This window comes from Labrus bergylta, chromosome 21 (genome assembly GCF_963930695.1).
Source record: "Labrus bergylta chromosome 21, fLabBer1.1, whole genome shotgun sequence".
Taxonomy (NCBI): Eukaryota; Metazoa; Chordata; class Actinopteri; order Labriformes; family Labridae; genus Labrus; species Labrus bergylta.
The window spans coordinates 23,103,095-23,108,516 of record NC_089215.1 but is presented as its reverse complement, the minus strand read 5'-3'; the positions used below and the strand labels follow the sequence as shown (position 1 = coordinate 23,108,516).

The window sequence follows — 5,422 nt, the reverse complement described above, 5'->3', positions numbered from 1 at the left end:
AAAAAACAGAAAAACATTTCATGTACTGGGCTTTGAAAGAGCTCTATGAAAGTATGACTGCAAGACCACTTGCCTATGAAATGAGAATATTTAAGTTTTTGGCTTAGAGCTGAACGACATACATCGTTGGAAAGGTCTCATCCTGGAGAGTAACATATGTGAAGATGAGGTTTCAACCATAGACTGTAAAAATAATGGACGGGACAAGGTCCCCGGTCTAGTGAAGCTTTTATTTTTAGAGCTCCCCCTGCTGACTGGCTGCAGTACAGGTCATAAACCCCGCCTCCTCAATAATAACAGATGGGATGTGGGTCAAACTGTAAAGTTAAAATGCTCGTCACATAGTTTTTTTCCAAACCTAAACTCTGCTGTGATCATTAGTTATTATCACCCTACATTGTGTTCAAGTGCTCATTTTTCTGTGAAGTTTGTTTTAAATAAGTTATTTGAGGTTGAAAAACAGGATTTTACGTCATATTTGACGATGATTGACAGCCGCCGATCTTGCGTAGCTCTGTTTGTGAATAGCAAAAGTTACGTAGTGAAGGAAAGCCGAGACGCCATTGAATTTTTCCGTTCAGTTTTTTCGTCTTTTTTGAGCTGGCAAAATGAGTTGTTCTGCAGTAAACTGTTCTAACCGACCTGTTGGATCTAAGGGATCTTTGCAGTTTTTTCGGTAAGTAAAAAAGTGATTTATGTGTCATTGGTTAAAGTCGTTATCTAGCTAGCTAACACATAAGCAGTCTAAGATTAGCTGAAATGTTGTAACGCGAGGTTACTTATCCAGCATGATTTATCTTTTTATTTAATTTTTTAAAATGAGCAAACCTAATAACTGACATGCTATGTTTCTTGATATTGTTATGTCGTTATTGTGATTGAAATTGTATTTAAAACCAAGAATCGTTATAAAAATCCGCTCATAGATGCGGTTCATTGACTGTACAGTTATTTTACAGCAAAAATAAATATGTCTGGTAAAGTCTCAAAAGTATCTAGGGCAAAAACAAAGTCATAATTTAAATCTGGCCTGCTTCATTACTAATGTGTACATGTTTACAGTCTGAGTGATAAGTGGACTATACCGAGAGTAACAGGTTTTACTTTCACCGTGCAGGCTGAAATTCATAGTACTATATACGAGGGTAGAATATTTATCTAGCTATCCAGATAAAACTAAAGGTAAGATCTGATTTAATATAATTGTTACTGATTTAAGAGACTAACCGAAACATGAACGCAAACATCAACAACCAACTCATCAGCGGTGTAATGTAATATTATCCGAGCATCATGCTGCTTAAACGTGATAAATGTTCTGCATTGTCTTCCACACACACCAATTCAACAGTCACAAGTTGATCATATTGTAAATTTAATGACACTCATAGAGAAATTCTTCTAAACATTGACAAAACCTGACAAACATTGCGGTGATTATGACTGTGTATCTGTATTTATCACCTTTGAAAGGAAGGTGCTAACCCAGGAGGCCAGTGTTACACACAACATGCTGCTGTTATTGTAGTTAGGAGGAGACATAGGCTCAATAAAAGAAGACATAAAGATCGCGTTTTCCCCCACACATGTTAATATGTTTTAAATGTCATGCATTTATTTTTGATTTCGCTTCAATAATCGTTAAAGAAGAGAAACACCAGGATTAAACTACAGGCTATTGTTGCCTTTCTATAGCCAAAGAAAGCTGAACTTTCACAGCCTCTGCATTCAAAACAATTTCAACATTGACATTTATGTCGTCCTATTTCCCTCTTTTCGTCAACATTATATTTTAAACAGGGATTTCCTTTTTCTCGGGCTGTGCGTCTCTCCCATGGTCTCTCCCCCAGCTCGCCCCCTCTGGTGTGCTCCTCCCTCTAAAGCTGCTGCTACTCTGTAGGACGCTCTGATTGGGGCACCTCATCAATAAACTATTTTATATTTTATAAGCAGTTTGCCACCACACTGCACTTTTACTCTCCAAAGGCATATGAGTATGTGCGTGACAACTTTAACAAAGCTTTACCACACAGTCACACCATCTGCACAGCTGGTCCAGGATTTACTGTAGCATCTTTTACAGCTCTAAAAGGTCATGTACAGGCAAACAGAGAGAAGGGAAAAGAAACAATCTGTGCTCTCAAATAACAAAGCAGTCTCAAATCTTTTTGAGGAATTACAGCTAATTTTTTTTTACTTTGCATACAGTACATCCTCTGATAAATAAAGTGAAGTACTTTGATTGCATTTCTGTGGTGTTCCTGTAGGAGACCATGATGCAGCCAGACTGAAGCAGCAGGTTGTGAAGGTGGACGCCATCATCTTGTCTTTGCAGTGCTGATTCTGAAGAGCATGTCTTCACATAGGACTCAAAGGTAAAATTATCTCATATGATTGGACCGTGTTATTGTAACCGCTATCGGCATCAAAGTAATTTTAGTAACAATTTATAATCCTTCTTAAAATGTAAGGAAGACTAGCAGAAGATTTTAACAGCCTCTATGGTTCTGCAAGAAGTTCATGTTTTAATTGTTCTTCTTTCTGTCTTCAAGGAAATCAGTGCCCAAAGGACAGAACAGCAGTCCAGACTCTGATTCCAGCTCCGGTGAGGTTCTGCACACAAATTGGCTGTCTGATTATATGAGAATGTTTAACATTAGTTTAATTTATCAGGCTGGCCCATGTGATGACAGTTTAAAATAATCTTCAATAGAAAGTGGCAGGAACACTTTTGTCTTAAAACATAAATTCATAAAGCTGATCATATTATTGAATTCATCATGTCTCATAAATAGTTCTCCTGTCTTAAAAACAAACTTTAGAACCTGAAGCTTAGCAGAACCTGAGGACAGATCTGATTTCAGGTCTGAGGCATAAACATCACAGTGAAATTCATTATACTTTACATTTAACTCTGTGATTGTTTTTCTTTATTACAGAAGATGCTCTCAGATTCAGATCCATCAGCAACCCCTGACAACATGGAGGACTCGTCCCCTGAGCGTTTCCTGTCCTCTCTCGATGGTCTTCTTCTCTTCAGTTATTAACTCTTGAAAACAGCAGCACAAAATGCCAGACTGTTTGACAAGTCTGTGATTAAATAAAATGAAATGGAATCTCATGCGTATCTTGCTATGCTTATTGGCTTTAAATGTTTAATATTAAATAAGTTTGAAGGCCATTTATCTCAGACGAGCCCGGCTGTAACAAGCTGAGCTTGTCTGTTAGCTTTGCTGTTGTTGGTCAAGAAGAAATTAATGTCAGTTCAAGGACTTTTCAAATGTGAGCTATAAACTTAACTGCTAAATTATTTTTACTGTGACCAACACTTTGCAGTGCTCCAGTTAATCAGAGACAGTCATATCAGATTTATACAAAGTTTATTTAAACATTTTATGAAAAGAAATCTTCAATAAACAACCCCTGGCTTCATTAACCATGTGAAAAATAAGTAAGGGAGACCATCAGGTCCAATTGCTGGGACATAGGAGAAAGTATAAAAAATAATTGAACAAAGAAATCCAAACAAAAATCAAATAAAGTATAGAGATCCTGGATGATTGTTTGACTGTTGAAATATGATGCAAAAGCAAATCCAACACAACCCTCCAGCATCTGGCCTTTCAAACACAGGGCAACATCATGTTAAGAAAAATAAATTAAATATTGACCTGGATCTCTGTGTTTTATCTGAGGATGACTATGGTAGCCTTCTCACTGTTCACTGTCACAAAGCACCAGACTCTGTCCACCTTCTTCAGACGTCGATCAGCTCCTCTGGGTGATGGCAGAGAGGACTCTTCATCTGGGAGAGCTGCTGGTGTAAGGTCATTTCTGCCACAGTGGATGAGCAGGGCATCTGGCACAGGTGAAAAAAGGAGGAGGTTCCTTCAAACTATGTGACCCCAGCCTGACCTCTGTAACAGGTGTACAGATGAAGGTTGAAATGAGTCATTTTTAGGTTCTGTTGATTGTAAAATGGAAAAGAAAACATCACCTTTCTAATTAATATTTAGCTAGTGTATGACTCAGTGTGATTTTTATTTTTAGAAGACTGTATTGTTAACAATAGCTTGTTTTGACAATCCTCTTTATGAAACTTAAAAACAATCACAGGATATAAACTTTTAACAGATGATTTTAACTTACGCTTCACCTCTGTGGAAGATGTCAGACCAGCTGCTTTTATCTCTTCTTTGCCTAAATGAAGACACAAAAAACAATTGATTTACTGTTTATTTAAATATATTAGAAAAGCAGACATGAATCACATTGCAGACTATCAGTTTCTAACAAAACCCAACATATCTTACCACCTGTAGCCTACGGTCTGTGGTGCTAACCTAGCTTAACGATTTCGTTAAAAACAGAGGACCCAGCAGCCCGCGTATTTTCAATAATGATCAAAATAACTGGATTTTTAAAAACACAGTGTGTTTAAATATTAGACTTTGAATACAGCAGTTTGTTGTACTTACACATTTCTTCATCGTAGACCGGCAGAGCGCTTTCGGCGTAGCTGGGCTGCGTAAGTCATCAGGGCAGTACGCTAAGTGGGCGGGGCGTGTTACCAGGGCCAAATGACGTCAAAACCGCAGGATGGAAGCGCCCCTAAGCGGCGTATTTTGGCTTCAAGAACGTTGAGTGGGAACAGCTACAGTGCGCGCCCACTAGTTTCAACATGACCCCTGTTTTGAAATAATGCCCTTTGAACCTTGACCCAAGGGCATGTTTGAAGGCTTATACCTCAGCAACAAAAGGGGGTACAGACATGGGAATAACTGTTTTAGAGAGGTTTTGGAACAAAGTACCATGTGAGGGTAGTCAGCTCATCAATACAATAGGGGGAGTTGCTATATATGGTTAAAATACATTTTAACAAATGTATCAATAATTTTTTTAATATCTGATGACATAAATGTGTTAACCATCCAATTAAACTCCCCTGTGTACCCTCAATTAAATATTTATTACTTCTTAGGTAAGGGAAACACTGAGATTTGTCTAAAAGACTACAATTCCTCAGAGTCAGGTCATACAGCTTGATACTGAATGGCGCCATAATTGTAGTCTTTTCCGTTTCCAAAAAAAGGTTGTAACTAGGATTATAAAAGGCTTACAAAAGATATATTCACTGAATATGTCACGGATCTCGTGTGGCCGAAGTATTTATTGCATAGTACATATATTTTGACTGCTATTCTAGAAATGGGAATTTTGGTATTTATGTCTGGCGTTGTGCACAGAGGGAACATAATTAGGGTTGTAAAAAATGTATATCTACCCACTATATCAAATATTTACTAAAGCCGAATGGGTTTTGTAAAATAATCTAGACTATATATATTGTAAAAAAGTGGTCAAATCAAACCTGTTTTAAAAGATAGCATTAATCTGTCAGGATTATTTTGTTAAATAAAAT

The 5,422-nt window shown here is 37.4% G+C and overlaps 1 long non-coding RNA gene across 1 annotated transcript; it reads left to right on the top strand.

The window, feature by feature from the left end:
* The first annotated feature begins 364 nt into the window (after positions 1-364).
* LOC136177318 (uncharacterized) lies at positions 365-3,110 on the top strand. Its single transcript, XR_010664945.1, has 4 exons — positions 365-676; positions 2,268-2,375; positions 2,553-2,605; positions 2,940-3,110. It is a non-coding gene; the product is annotated as an uncharacterized lncRNA (long non-coding RNA).
* Positions 3,111-5,422: the final 2,312 nt, after the last annotated feature.